The sequence below is a fragment of the Arachis hypogaea genome, chromosome 3, assembly GCF_003086295.3.
Source record: "Arachis hypogaea cultivar Tifrunner chromosome 3, arahy.Tifrunner.gnm2.J5K5, whole genome shotgun sequence".
Lineage (NCBI taxonomy): Eukaryota > Viridiplantae > Streptophyta > Magnoliopsida > Fabales > Fabaceae > Arachis > Arachis hypogaea.
Window position 1 is genome coordinate 137548484 of NC_092038.1, and position 16084 is coordinate 137564567.

Below are 16084 nucleotides of genomic sequence, written 5' to 3' on the forward strand. Positions count from 1 at the left end.
ATAGCCGCTGAAAAATTGTCTTAATGTATCTCGTTTACACTGTAAACGTTATAATTACCCACTTATATCGTTTACAGTATAAACAAAATAAGCAAACACATATCTCATTTACAGTATAAATAAAATATACGCTGCATTTATTCTCAGTCTTATCTTATTTACAGTGTGAACGAGATACGTGTTTATTTATTTAGTTTATACTGTAAATGAGATAAGTGATGTGATGTTTTTCAATAAAGATGCTCATAAATACTTATTTTCATAATTGATATATTTATTTTATTTATTAAAAAAAATCCTAAATTCTAATCGTCTAAAATTATTAAAACGAATCAATAGTAAGAAATAAAAACAAGTAGCCACTTTTAATTTTCTCTCCTTTACTTCTCAACTTCTTGTCTTCTCTTAAGTGTCTGTTTTCATTAAAATTCACCGCCGTTAATTACTCAAATTATAATGTTTTTTAATGAGTAAACTACCATTTCTACCCACGAAAGTTGAAAACGCTAATATATCTACCCATAGAAGAAGAAAAATACTATTTGTACCCATAAAATATGGGTTCCGTACAACAAAATTATCCAAATACAAAAAAATCACCTAAAATCTTTAAATTACCCTTATCTTCACTGCTACTTTTCTAATCTCAAATCCCACCACCACCCAAATCCCAGACGACCTCCCTCCACGCAGTCTCCATTCTCTTGGCCCTCCCTTCCTCCTCCCTCTGTGACGCAATCACCCGATCGCGCACCGCCGTAACCGTCTCCCCGTGCCTCCAGCTGCACGCCCTAGAACTCTTCGTCGGCGTGTCCCTCGACCGCCTCCCCTCCTCCAAACCCTCATCGACCTCCTCCACCACCGACGACGACGGACCTCCGGTGTCGAACTCCTCCACCGTCGACTGCCTCCCCTCCTCCTAATCCTCTGCCTTCTCAAGAACGCGTTACACACCCCCTATCTTCCTCTGCAATCTTGACTCGGTGGTGGTGGTGGTAGATGTGGAGGAAAGGTTTGGTTGGTTGTGTCGGAGAAGTGTGATTTGATTCTCGCAATGATGTCTTCTGATTCCATCTTTCTAGAAGACTTCAGCCAGACACACCAAATCAGGGAGGTGCTTGTGAACTACCCCGAGGGAACCACCGTCCTCAAGGAGCTAATCCAAAACGCCGACAATGCTGGCGCCACTACCGTCTCCCTTTGCCTCGACTGCCGCTCCCACCGCCACGACTCACTTCTCTCCGACACCCTCGCCTAGTGGCAGGGCCCCGCCCTCCGCGCCTATAACGACGTCGTTTTCACCGAGGAGGATTTCGTCAGCATCTCCAAGATTTGAGGCAGCAGCAAGCACGGCCAGGCCTAGAAGACCGGCCGCTTTAGGTACACTAACTTCGCCTCTCTTATCTTCTACTTCGTTTTGGTTCCTTTAACTGAATTTGTTTGTCTTTAATGATTTTCCTCAGGGTGTTTATCTTCCAAAAGTTTCGGCGGCAAATCCCGGAAAGCAGAAGGGGTTAGGGTGACGATTGGAGGAGGGCGAGGTGGTGGTACTGAGCGGTAATGTGGTTGATGTTGGGATTGGATGGCTGAGAATATTGAGAGAGAGGGGAGAGACGATGGTAGTAGTGGTGGAGAAAATGGTAGTTTAGAAATTTTATTTAATTTGTTAGGGTTTGGATAATTTTGCTTGCAAGAGCCATTTTTTTTAATAGGTATAAATGATAATTTTTATCTTTTACAACGTTTTCAACTTTTATAGTTTGAAATGGTAGTTTACTTTTTTTAATTTAATTTGTTATCGATAATCCTCGAATAAACTTTGTCATAAACAATTTCATTGGTTCGGAACAATATTTTTAATTTAATTTCAACGTATTTACTCTCTGTGGAGATATCGTTACTGCCTAGAATAATCCTACAAATTCAATTGTAAAGGAAAATAGGATTGCTTCATAAGTCAGATCAAAAGTTTGCTTTAGAAATTCAAATTTAAAATTTTTAATGAACATTTCAACAAATATCTACTTTTGATAGGAATTTGTTTCCATTGTTTTTAAGAAACTACTTTTGGTTGAATTATTTCCTAACTAAAAAGTAATAGCAATTATTTTGTGGCTGACAGTGAAAAATGGAAGAAAGGTAGAGAAAGAAGCTGGATATGGAAAATAGATAATTTTTTTTTTTTGGGAAGACATAATTATTGAAGGAAAAGGAAAAATGTTGAGTTGCATCAACAGAAAAGATTAGACCAATATGAGAAACTTAAGAAAAGCAAGAGAATGAAGATGTAAATCTCGTTTTTTATTTTTTTTAGTAACAGGGTAAATCTCTTTTAATTTTAACAGTTGATTTTTAAAAAAAAAAAATTGGATGGACAGAATTCAACAATTGATACCGTCCAGATTTTACGAGACTGGAGAATATCCGCCCCCCTGCATCAGCGTGCCAGCGTCTCGTTCTAGTTCATGGTGTTGGAAGTTGGAACCTACTAGCTGGCTGGCTGGCACCTGGAGGTGGTACTTTTTTTTTGGTTTTCTTTTTTTCGACGGACTTTAGTAATGCAATCAATCAACATCTTATTGGGTCTGGGCTATATAATTTGGGCTTTAACTTGGCTTTTTTAGAGCAACAACGGAAAAATTAGTAATTACCTAATTACTTATGAATATTATTTTTAATTTATTATTATAACTACATTAAAAATTAAAAAATAAAGGAGCAATAATTTTCCAGTTCTCTAATAATAATGACATTTAATTATATCTAAAAATTGAAATGGAAGACAATGTTATCGCATGAGTGTTATAAGTCTCACGGAACTAATACCTACAAAATGGTTTTACATTTAGGGGTTTGCGTAGATAGCGGGTATCCGATTACCTATTCGAATTCGAACCGAATCAATTAAATTGGTTCTGGAACCAACGGGTAATTGGATTTAACCCGAACAAAATTGATAGTCTTTGTTAGTGATTGGTTCGGGTATCAATTCTAGGAGTGTGAAATCCAAACCAACTCCGAACCCGATCATATATTAATTAAATAAAAAAATAAAAAATATATATATGACTTTTTTATTAGACAAAGATTATTCACTATTAATATGTTTGGATTTTAATGAGTTTAATTTTTAATGTATTTGGTGTTTAATATGTTTGGATTATTTCTATTGATGTTACATGTTTATTGTACTTGTTAAATTTTTAAGATAAAAATTTGAAATTTTTTTTTTAAATTTCAAAGTCATCGGGTATCCAATTCGATTCTAATTTTACCATGAACCCGGACCAAACTGACTCGTGCTCACCCCTATTTACATTAAGAGATTAATACCAGAAAGAAATTTGTAAGGTTTTGGATTCTCCCACTATATAAATTAGTTTTTGTAGTGATGGTTCTCCCAAAATTTTATAATTTATTTCATTAGTGTTTTCGATAAGAACCAGCTAACCAAAAAAGGTTATTTGTATTGAGTTCTGATCAATAAAAAACTTAACAAAATATCATTGAGTGAAGTGTTATAGAGTGAAATCGTCAGAATGTTAATTTTTAAAGAGAATGTTATATTATGAGTCTCGTATGGTCAATATCTAAAAAAGAATTTCACATAAAAAAATCAATATCTAAAAAAAAAATATATGATTTTAATTTTTTTTACTGTATGAGTTAGTTTTTGTCGTGATAAATTTTTTAAAGTCTTAATTTCAATTAGCATATTTGATAGTGAACGACCTTTGATCCTTGTATTGTTTGGATTACGTTAGTAACGTGTTTAGGAAGATAATGTTAAAAAGAGTTTGGACAATGGACAATGGACAAGTCTAAAAGTCTTCCTATCCACTCTTCCTTTTGACCAGAAAGCTACGCAATTGACATGCTCCTTCCTCCATCGCCACTTTCCTTGACCTTTGCTATTATAAATTTGCTTTCATATGCCAAAAAGGCAATAATAGTTGCTGTAGTATTTGTATATCATATCATCATCAAATTAATATTTCTGCCTTAGTTAACTAAAATATCTCAGTCACACCCACCCCGATAGCAACGGCCACGTCTTTTACATATTCCAAATTAGTATTTCTCAAGTGATTGTAGTAAATTTATATTTAAGATAATTCATGTTAATAAAACAAATAAAATTTAAAATTATACATATATCCTAAATTAAAATTAATTATACGTTTTATGCTAAATACATCTATATAAATTAAATTAGTATAATTCGAATTAGCATGTCACATAATAAATTAAATTAGCATATCACATAATATAATTCGAATGTAACTAATTTTAATTTAAGACTTTTGTATAATTTTAAATTCTATTTATTTTATTAACGTAAATTATGTTTATATTTATATTAAATACAACTCAACCTTAGAATTTGAAATTTATCAACAAAGTAATACGATTATAAACAGACACATGAAAATAATTTTATGTAAAAATAATAATTAAATTATAAATATATTATATTAAATAGTTTAATTAAATATATAAGATTATTTGATGTTGTTTATTTTTTTTTACATGGAGACAGCTAACAATTAATGTATTGCAATTATTTTGTTATTTTGTATATTGTTTATTTAAGATATAGTATAGCATAATTGATATTGAAATTAAGGAAGGGACAAATATCCCACACGGGGTTTTTTAACTTTTCAGCTGAAAAATATTCATCAGTGACGGAAAATTATTACTTTTTTCTAACCATATCTAATAAGATCTATAAACAATTAGACATTAATTTGCTTATCGGTTTAAGTAAATTAATAATTTATTTATGACAATTTAGAACATTAATAAATTTATGAATTTTATTAGGTAGATAATAAAAAATTTTAACAACTTAAACAATGAGCTAATTTTTTAGCCCACTGAAAATTAAAAAAAAAATCACCCCAAATCGTTAAAAAAAAATCTTTTTAACTTTATTATTGAAAATTTTAACTATTTCTCTTCCTTTTAACTCTAATTACACTTTCTTCTAATCTAAACTCTATTTTTAGTTTTTTACTGTCGTTGTCTCCCGCTGTCACCAACCTCAAGTGCTCTATTAAAAACAAACATCTCATTTACATTAAAAATAAACATCTTATTTGCATGAAAAATAAACATCCACATGCGTATATAAAACTTTCGCTGTCACTGCACGTCCAGTATGTTGGACGAAGCCTTTTAGATCCATATTGTGCGGCGTTGTGAGATTCATGGATAAGATGGTGGAGGAAAAAGGGGAGGAAGAAGCGAGAACCACCATAAAATCTTGCGGTCGAAGTCGTGGGAGGCGAGAACGGAATAGAGATTCTGCATGGCTTTGAACAATGAGTTGGCATCAAAATAGTTGTCGTTGTTGTCAACGGTGGTAGTGAACTGCAACAGTAAAGACGGGGCTGCGAGGTGCACGGTTGGCAAGTGGATGGACAGTGCGCGAAAAATGACGCACGGAGCAATCGGACGTTCGCGGAGATATTTGGGCGGCGTCAGCGGACGAATGGGGGCGTCGGCTGGAGGTTGAGATGGCGTCAGATTGGAGAGAGGAGAAGTAAAGTGGCGCTTGGAAGTGCCTTTGCAGATCCAAAATGACAAATAGAGAAAGGAGGTTAAATTTAAATTGGGTGTAACTGCTAATTCTTATTTATTAAATTTTAAAATTTAAAATTAAAAATAATTAATTAATGATTTAATTTATAATTTTAATTTTTTTTATTTTATTATTCATATTTATTTATTCATTTTATTGTTTTTATTGTTTATCTATATTTTTTTTTAATTTATTTATAAATAAATAAAAAATAGTTTAAATGATTTATTATGTGCATTTGGTGTGTTGGAAGATGACTGATTCTCATTGTATTTTTTGCTATTAAAGATTTAAAGCATTTGAAGAGGTGAAATTCTTTTATGAACCAAACTGTGTGTTAAACACAACTATGGCCATTTACAAAACGTCAGTGACGTTTTGTATTTTTTTAATCAAAATAATATTTTTTTTAACAAAACGTCAGCGACGTTTTGTTCTTTCATGATCAAAAAATTTTTTTTATTACAAAACGTCAGTGACGTTTTGTATTTTTTTAATTAAAATAATATTTTTTTAACAAAACGTCAGCGACGTTTTGTTCTTTTATGATCAAAAATTTTTTTTATTACAAAACGTCAGTGACGTTTTGTACTACTACCACAACTGTGTAAAACACCAAAATGATCAAATACTTTTGTATTTCACATTAAAATTATTCATATATAAAAATTTTAGCCACGTGGTTACACGACTGCTATCTTTTGATGGCACGTTCTTTATTAAACCCTAAATTTTACTTAACTTAATTTTTATATTTTTTAAGTACTATAGCATTTACTTAATTTAGATCATGGTTCTCATATTTTCTTATTCTTACTGTTTCTGTCAATCTGTGTTTCTATACTGACTCTATGGGAGTAGCTCTCCTTCAGTCCTTCCAATTATTTCTTTGTTATTGTCTTTTTTTCTGGACTTTAAGTGCATGTTTAGGCGCCATTATTTTGTTAAAAAAAGATCTTTTTTCAATGAAAAAAGATCTTTTTTTATTTTTTAACGTGTTTGGCAAATTTCTAGTAGTAAAAGTAAAAACACTAGTAAAATCAAAAAAAGATCTTTTTTGAGAAGCTGTAATTTACATCTTTTTTTAAAAGATCTTTTTTCCTTAAAAAAAAGATGTTTTTCATGTAATAAATGAAAAAAAAAGTACTTTTAGATTGTTATACCCAAACATAATTGATAGATAAAAAGACTTTTTTTACAAAAATCATTTATAGAAGATAATTTCTACGTGATAAAATTATTATTGTATCATAAAATAATTTTATTTGTAACATAATTTTTTTAACATATTTTTATTTTATTTATATAAATAATTTTTTTTTATTTTTATCTATAATCTATAATCTATAACAATATATAATGGCAATAATTACGTTGGGTAACCGGAGATTATTGCGCTGGACTCGCTGGGTTAGCCCAATCGCCTGAGGAAGGAAGCCTTCAAGCGGGTTCGCGTCTTGGGGGCCTCCGCCCGACTTGTGAGTGTGAACGAATGGGGGGTGGTACCTGCAAAGACACTCCGATGCCTAAGTCAGCAAGGGTGTGAGCAGGTCTAGAGAGTATTGGGACTTAGAGATACCTGAGGGGTGTCAGTGTACTTATAGTGGTGAACCAATAACCACCGTTGAAGTAGTTCCACCTTTTAAGGTGGATAACCGTCCCTTTATCTTAGGGGAGTTGGGATATGGCTCCTGGAAGTGGGTTGAGAGATTTTAGGGGCAGTTACCCATTTGAATGAGTGTTTATCTGCCAGCTAATCGTCGTTCCCGACTTCTTTAGAGCAAGCCGTGGTAAGGACCGACTTCGTAGGATGAAGGTCGGTGTAGGGTAAGGCTCAATCCTTTGGATTGGGCCTTTCGTCTAAACCTGGGCCTTAGCGTTGGGCCAGGGTATGAACAGTGCCCCTACTCGAGCCCAATTTCTTTCAAGACTTAGGTTCGAGTATTCTACTCGGGGTCGTAGCCGACTTGTGAGGGAACCGACGTGATTATTCGGAACCGACGTGACTTTTCATGACTTTTGATTTTCACAGTCGCGTCTAATCAAACGTCGCGTCCGTTAGGGGTTCGCATAGGGATTAATTACCTTGGTAACGGTGCACCCATTAATGACTGCTTTCCGTTTTTACCATTATGCCCCTAACGTGTCTATAAATACTTTCCCTCTCTTTCGTTGTTTCGTTTCTGCGATTTTTGCAAATTTCCTTCTCATCTGTTCGTGGGGAATTTCCGTTTGAAGGCTTTCATCTTCCTCTACCTTTTTTCCAGGCAAATGTTAGCTTTTTCTCCTCTTCTCTTTTATGAAGTGCTTCTGCATGCTTTTACCTTCTTAGAGAGAGGAGTTCGTTTGTAGGCTTCTGTTTGAATCTGTGCCTCTTAGAGACCCTGTTCTTGATCTTTTCTTTTTCCTTTGTAGGTTTCATCATACTTTTTTAGGAAAGAATGTCTTCCGTAGAGGTCCTTGCTCAATGGGTGGATGTTACCGTTCTGGGGGAGGAACCTATGGTTGATACTAATTTTATCACCAACCTCCGTACTCATCACAGAATTTGTATTTCTGATGAGGAGGAGCCGAAGTATGAGTTGGTTGTCCCGGGTCCTGAACACCGGGTTTGTTTCGGGAGGGCTACTGAGGCAGCCCCTCATTTCTTCTACATGTATGAGAGCATGATTACCCGTTTGGGTGTTTTTCTTCCCTTTTCTGATTTCGAAATGGCTGTTCTACGTCACTGCTGAGTCGCTCCTACCCAACTTCACCCCAACTCTTGGGGTTTTCTGAAAATCTACCAGTTTATCAGCCATGCTTTAGACTTTCCGACGTCCTTGAGGGTTTTCTTTTTTCTCTTTCATATGACTAAGCCCTTCAGTAGGCAAAATAACAAGTAACAATGGGTGTCTTTTCGAGCTATACAAGGTCGGAGAGTCTTCACCCTTTTTGATGAATCTTTTCACGACTTCAAGAATTATTTTTTCAAAGTTCAAGCCGTAGAGGGTCACCACCCCTTTTTCTTGGATGAGAGCTCTTCTTCTCATTTTTCTCTGTACTGGTTAGAGGCCTCCCCCTGTGAGAAATATGGTTTGGATGACCTGAATGAAGTGGAGGCGGCCATTGTGGGGTTCCTCCGAGAAGTGTGGGGGAGGGCCCCCTATCTGGATACCAAAAAGTTTCTCCAGGGGGTTCCGACCTTTGTCCAGACACAATTAGGTAGCCTTTTGTTTGTTTATATTTTCTGACTTGTTTCTTCCGACTTGTTTTGCTGATTTTAGCTACCTAATTGTTTTTTACAGAGATGGCGAAGAAGAATTCCAGGGAGTCTTACCAGCGAGTTCTGGAGGCCAAGGCGAGGTCTCGTGCTAGGACTGGTGGCGCCAGGGTAACTAGCTCCTCTCTTCCTCCTCCTCCCCCTTCTTCTCAAAATTTGGGGACCCCTTCTCGACCTATTGTTATTTCCTCCTCGGCTTCTTCTCAGTCGTCCCCTCCTCCCCGATCTTCCCCTGAGCTAGAGAGGAAGAAGCGCAAGACTTTAGAGTCTAGCTCTTCTTTTGAAAGTGAGGCTAAGGTGGATGCACCTCAATTTGTTCGGAAATACATCTATCCTCATACCCGTATAGGTATGGATGATGTTTCTATTCGGAACCACCTCACTATTCTGGCCCAGGAGAGTATCAGGGCGGCGGGAGTTTGCACAAAGTTCCTTGATATGTTTGAGAAGACTCCTCTTAGCTCTCTAGGTTCATCCTCGAGGGTTGAAGAGCTGGAGAAGAGGCTTCTCATGTATCAGGAGCATGAGAAGGCGCTGAGGGAGGAGGTCGCCAAATTGAAGGAGGAAATGGTTGGCCTTCAGGAGAGTGAGCGGAAGTTGCAGGCTCGGTGTAACATGGAGGAGGGCTTGAGGTTAAAGGCCCAAGAGAGCTATTCGAGTTTGTTCGAGGACCTTGTGGCGGTGAAGAAGGATTTGCTAAAGGCTCGGAATGACTTTACCGAGTTGGAGGACTCCATTGCTGACGGGGCCAAGGAGGCGTGGAGGATCTTTAAGGAACAAGTCGGAGTCCTTGCTCCCGACCTGGATCTCTCGCCTTTGGACCCGGACAAGGTCGTCATTGACGGGGCTATAGTCTCTCCTCCCTCTCCCCAATATGTCACGGAGTCAGATTTAAAAACTCGGGGGCAGAGGATAATGGAGTCTCCTCCCCGACCAAAGGATGCCTCGAGTTCCTCAAAAGCTCCCGGAACCTCCTCTCCGTCTCCTATGGATACTTCTCTCCCTAGTCCTGATGGCGCTCCGACTACTCTTCCTGACTCTGGTGGTGATCCTCTTTGAAAAAATGATTGTGGCTATATGGGGGCCCGGCCTGTGGGTCCCCTCTTTTTTAAACTCTCTTTTTATGTTGTGGTGGTGACTTGTTGACATTTTCATTGGCCTTTTAAGGTCGTAAACAAAATATTTAGAAATACCCTTTTTGGATAAGGGTTTAAGTTAAAAAAATACCCTTTTTTGGATAAGGGTCTAAGCTATCTTTTTGCATGCATGCTTTTCTGATGTTGGTTTTTTTGAAAAAAAAATCCCTTTGATCTTTTGAAAACCTTTTTCTTGGCTGTCTGTCCCTTTTGAGCCTTTTCGCTTTTAGGACAGTTCTTTAGCTTTGGCTTTTTGATAGGTTTTCGATCTCTTTTTGGTATTCCTTATACTCAATTTTTTGATTTATTGAGTTCCTATGACTTAGGTTATTTTTGCGATGCGTTTTCTTTGCTACTCGGCTTTTCACTTCGACTTATGAGTCGGAATGTCTCCGAGTTTTTCACGATCAACTTTTATAACCTCTTTACACCGACTTGTACCTCGTCGTTTTATCCTGACGACCATCTAGATCGGTTCATGGGATTTTCACGTTTTGTCGAGCTTAAGTCGGCGCGTTTCGTAGAAAGAAAGACAAACAAGAAGGAATTTATAAGAGATATTGTAAAAGATCTTTATTTATTTGCGAAGGTACTTTTACTGCTACTAAGGACTTTTCACTATCTATGACCCCTTTGTCTCTGCTATGATGCCTCGTTAAAAACCCCCCTTCAGAAAAAAACCCTCTTTTGGGAAAAAATCATGAAGTTGGGAAAAGAGTACATCAGGGAGTAGAGTTCGCTTTTAACTGTAGTACCTTTTCATGTTACAAGCATGCCAAGACCTAGGTAACTCGGCTCCGCTTAAGTCGGTCACTTTGTAGTAACCCTTTCCTAGGACTTCACTAATTTTGTATGGTCCCTTCCAATTGGCAGTGAGTTTTCCTTCCCCAGATTTGTTGACTCCAATGTCGTTTCTGATCAAGACCAAGTCGTTTGGGGTGAAACTCCTTCGAATGACTTTTCTGTTGTACCTGGTGGTCATCCTTTGTTTCAACGCTGCTTCTCTTATCTGGGCTTGCTCTCGGACTTCGGGGAGCAATTCAAACTCCTCTTTGTGCCCCTGTATATTTCCGACCTCATCATGGAGGATCACCCTTGGACTTTGTTCACCGATTTCTACTGGTATCATGGCTTCTACGCCGTAGACAAGTCGGAAGGGCCTGTGGCAGATTGTGGCATCGTCCGGTAGGCCCATAACACTTACGGGAGCTCCTCAGCCCAAGCTCCTTTTGCATCTTGTAGTCTTTTCTTTAGTCCTGCCAGTATGACTTTGTTAGCTGCCTCAGCTTGTCCATTTGCTTGTGGATGTTCCACCAAGGTGAACTGGTGTTTGATCTTCATACTGGCCACTAGGTTTCTGAAGGTAGAGTCGGTGAACTGGGTTCCATTATCTGTAGTAATGGAATAGGGTATCCCATACCTTGCGATGATGTTTTTGTAGAGGAACCTCCGACTTTTCTGGGCAGTGATAGTGGCCAATGGTTCTGCTTTTCTCCACTTTGTGAAGTAGTCTATTCCCACAATTTAGTATTTGACTTGTCCTGGGGCCTGGGGAAAAGGTCCTAATAGGTCCATCCCCCATTTTGCGAAGGGCCATGGAGAAGTTATACTGATTAGCTCCTCTGGTGGAGCCACGTGGAAATTTGCATGTATCTGGCATGATTGGCATTTCTTGACAAATTCTATGGCATCCTTCTGCAAGGTCGGCCAATAGAACCCTGCTCGGATTACCTTTCTTGCTAGCGATCTGGCTCCAAGGTGGTTTTCGCAGATTCCACTATGAACCTCCTCTAGTACTTCAGTTGTCCTTAAGGTCGGTACGCACTTTAGCAATGGTGTTGATATTCCTCTTTTATAGAGGGTATTTTTCACCAAAGTGTAATATTGTGCTTCCCTCCGGATTTTCTTGGCCTCTTTTTCCTCTTTGGGGAGGATGTCAAATTTTAGGTATTCGACCAAGGGATTCATCCATCCGAGGTTTAACCCGGTTACCTCAAGGCCATCTCCTTTGCCCTCTGCTTTCACCACGGAGGGCTCTTGGAGAGTTTCCTAGATCAGGCTTCTATTATTCCCCCCTGGTTTGGTACTTGCCAACTTGGAGAGGGCGTCTGCTCTGCTATTAAGATCCCGAGTTATGTGCCTGATCTCGGTTTCTGCAAAGCGCCTGAGATGCTCCAGAGTTTTTTCCAAGTATCTTTTCATATTCGGGTCTTTGGCCTGAAACTCTTCATTTATTTGGGAGGTCACTACTTGGGAATCGCTGAATATTAGCACTTTGGTTGCGCCGACCTCCTCTGCTATCTTTAATCCTGCAATCAGAGCTTCATATTCTGCCTGATTGTTAAAAGCTAGAAATTCAAATTTGAGGGAAACCTCTATCTGTGTTCCCCCTTCATCGGCTAGTATTATGCCTGCACCGCTTCCTGTCTTGTTTTTGGATCCATCTACGTATAGTTCCCATGTAGTTGGCTTTCCCTCTTGGTCTCTCGCGTACTCTGCTATGAAGTCGGTGAGGCATTGGGCTTTGATCGCTGTCCGAGTTTCATACTTCAAGTCGAACTCGGAGAGCTCTATCGCCCACTGAACCATTCTCCCTGCAACATCCGTCTTTTGGAGGATTTGCTTCATAGGTTGGTTCGTTCGGACTCTTATTGTGTGGGCTTGGAAGTAGGGCCGTAACCTCCGTGAGGCTATTACTAAGGAGTAAGCAAACTTCTCTAGTTTGTGGTACCTTTGTTCGGGGCCCTGTAGCACTTTGCTAGTGAAGTACACTGGATGTTGTCTGACCTCATCCTCTCGTATTAGGGCTGATGCGACAGCTTTGTCTGCTACAGACAAATATAGGACGAGTTCTTCCCCGACTAGAGGTCGGGTGAGGATTGGAGGTTGGCTCAAGAACTTTTTGAACTCTTGGAACGCTTCTTTGCATTCTGGAGTCCATTCGAACTGGCATCCTTTTCTTAGCAGAGAGAACAGTGGAAGAGACCTTAATGCTGACCCTGCCAAGAACCTGGAAAGGGCTGCAAGTCGGCCATTCAGTTGTTGGACCTCTCTTAAGCAAGTTGGGCTTTTCATTTCTAGGATGGCTTTGCACTTGTCGGGATTTGCTTCGATCCCTCTTTGGGTTAGCATGAATCCTAGAAATTTTCCAGCCTCCACCGCGAAGGTGCATTTTGCGGGATTTAGCCTCATCCCATGCGCCCTTATGATGCTGAAAACTTGTGCGAGGTCCGTGAAGAGGTCAGCCTCTTCCCGGGTTTTTACCAGCATGTCGTCTACGTAGACCTCCATTAAGTGCCCGAGGTGGGGGGGGCGAACACTTTGTTCATTAGCCTTTGGTACGTGGCCCCTGCGTTTTTTAATCCGAAAGGCATGACCACGTAGCAATAATTTGCTCTAGGCGTGATGAATGATGTCTTTTCCTGGTCTGACTTGTACATCGGGATTTGGTTATATCCCGAGTAGGCATCCATAAACGACAAGTATTGATACCCTGAGCTGGAGTCCACTAGGGTATCAATGCTTGGGAGCGGATATGGGTCCTTGGGACATGCCTTATTCAGGTCGGTATAGTAGACGCACATCCTCCACTTGCCGTTTTGTTTCTTAACTAGCACTACATTTGCTAGCCATGTTGGGTATTTAACTTCTCTGATGAAGCCAGCTTCTAGGAGTGCTTGTACTTGCTCTTCTACCGCTTGAGCTCGCTCTGGGCCGAGCTTACGCCTTCGCTGCTGTACAGGTCGAGACCCCAGGTGGACCGAGAGCCGGTGGGATATGAGCTCGGGGTCTATCCCTGGCATGTCGGAAGCTTTCCAGGCGAAGAGGTCAAAATTTTCTCTTAGGAGCTTTGTCGACCTTTGTTTTAAGTTTTCTTCTAGGTTAGCTCCTATGCTGGTATTTTTCCCTTCATCTTCGCCGACCTGTATTTCTTCAGTTTTTCCTTCTGGTTGCGGGCGCAGCTCTTCTTTGGTTCTTGTGCCACCGAGCTCTATAGTGTGGACTTCCTTGCCTTTCCCTCTCAGGTTCAGGCTTTCATTGTAGCATTTTCTCACTAACTTTTGGTCTCCCCGTATCGTTGCTATCCCCGCAAATGTCAGGAATTTCATGCAAAGATGAGGGGTAGACACCACCGCTCTGAGTCAATTTAGGGTAGCTCTGCCAATCAAGGCATTATATGCTGACCCCATGTCGATGACTATGAAGTCTATGCTCAGAGTTTTGGATTTTTCCCCTTTCCGAAGGTCGTGTGGAGGGGTAGAAATCCCAGTGGTTTTATCGGCGTGCCGCCTAATCCATATAAAGTATCGGGGTAGGCTCTTAACTCCTTTTCATCCAACCCTAATTTGTCGAATGCGGGCTTGAAAAGGATATCTGCCGAGCTCCCTTGGTCTACTAGGGTTCTGTGGAGATGGGCATTGGCTACGATCATGGTTATCACCACTGGATCATCATGTCCAGGGATTACTCCTTGCCCATCCTCCTTTGTGAATGAGATTGTGGGGAGGTCGGGTGATTCACTCCCGACCTGGTAAACTCGCTTGAGGTGTCTCTTGCGAGAGGACTTGGTGAGTCCCCCACCCGCAAATCCTCCCGAGATCATATGTATGTGTCTCTCGGGGGTTTGTGGCGGTGGGTCTCTTCTGTCGCCATCCTCTCGCTTTCTCTTCCCATGATTGTCCGACCTTTCCATGAGATATCTATCAATCCGACCTTCTCTGGCCAGCTTTTCTATTACATTTTTAAGGTCGTAGCAATCATTTGTTGAATGACCATAGATCTTATGGTACTCACAGTAATCGCCGCGGCTTCCTCCCTTTTTATTTTTAATGGGCCTGGGAGGCGGCAGCCTTTCAGTGTTATAGATTTCTCTGTATAGATCCACCATGAAAACCTTTAGAGGAGTATAAGAGTGATATTTCCTCGGTCTATCGAGGCCGAGTTCTTCCTTCTTCTTGGGCTCTCTCTCTTTCTCTTTTGTCGAGGGGGCGTACCCGGACCGCCAACTCGGCTCTCGTAGTCTGCCATTCTCCTCCATGTTGATGTACTTCTCTGCTTTTTCTTGTACATCGCTCAGGGAGGTGGGGTGCCTTTTTGATATGGACTGTGAGAAGGGACCTTCTCTGAGTCCATTTACTAATCCCATGATGACTGCCTCGGTGGGTAGGTCTTGAATTTCCAAACACGCTTTATTGAACCTTTCCATATAGTCCCGCAAAGGTTCTCCGACCTTCTGCTTTATTCCCAGGAGGCTCGGTGCGTGTTTTACTTTATCCTTCTGAATGGAGAACCTCATCAAGAACTTTCTCGAGAGGTCCTCAAAGCTGGTGACCGATCTTGGTGGGAAGCTGTCGAACCACTTCATCGCTGCTTTTGATAAGGTGGTCGGAAAAGCTTTGCAGCGAGTCGCGTCGGAAGCATCAGCCAGATACATCCGACTTTTGAAATTGCTTAAATGATGCTTCGGATCCGTGGTTCCGTCATAGAGGTTCATATCAGGACTTTTGAAGTTTCTTGGAACTTTTGCCCTCATAATGTCCTCACTGAACGGATTTTTCCCTCCCAAGGGCGACTCTTCTCGGTTGCCACGGGAGTTCCGAGTTCTGAGGGAGGATTCTAGCTTTAAGAGTTTTTCTTCCAACTCTTTTCGTCGCTCAATCTCTTCCCTGAGATTTCGCTCCGCCTCTCTTTGTCACTCCAGCTCCTGTTCCAGCTGTTCCAAGCGACCTTGGTAGCCATGGACTAGTCCCATTAATTCGGTCGCATGGGGTGGTCCCTCCTTTTCCGATTCACATCCATCCGATGAGTTCACCTTCGGATTTTTAAGCTCGGAGGTGCCTTCCCAATGTTGATCACTAGCTTCCTGATGGTGAGTTGGGTTCACGTCGTTGTTTTCGGTATCCAGGTTTTTCTGTTCAGAATCAGACGCCGTGTGGCCATCTTCCGGTGATCCGTCCGTCATCACTGGTTGATCTCTCGGGTCTCCGGCAATGGCGCCAATGTTACATTGGGTAACCGGAGATTATTGGGTTGGACTCACTGGGTTAGCCCAATCGCCTGAGGAAGGAAGCCTTCAAGCGGGTTCGCGTCTTGGGGGCA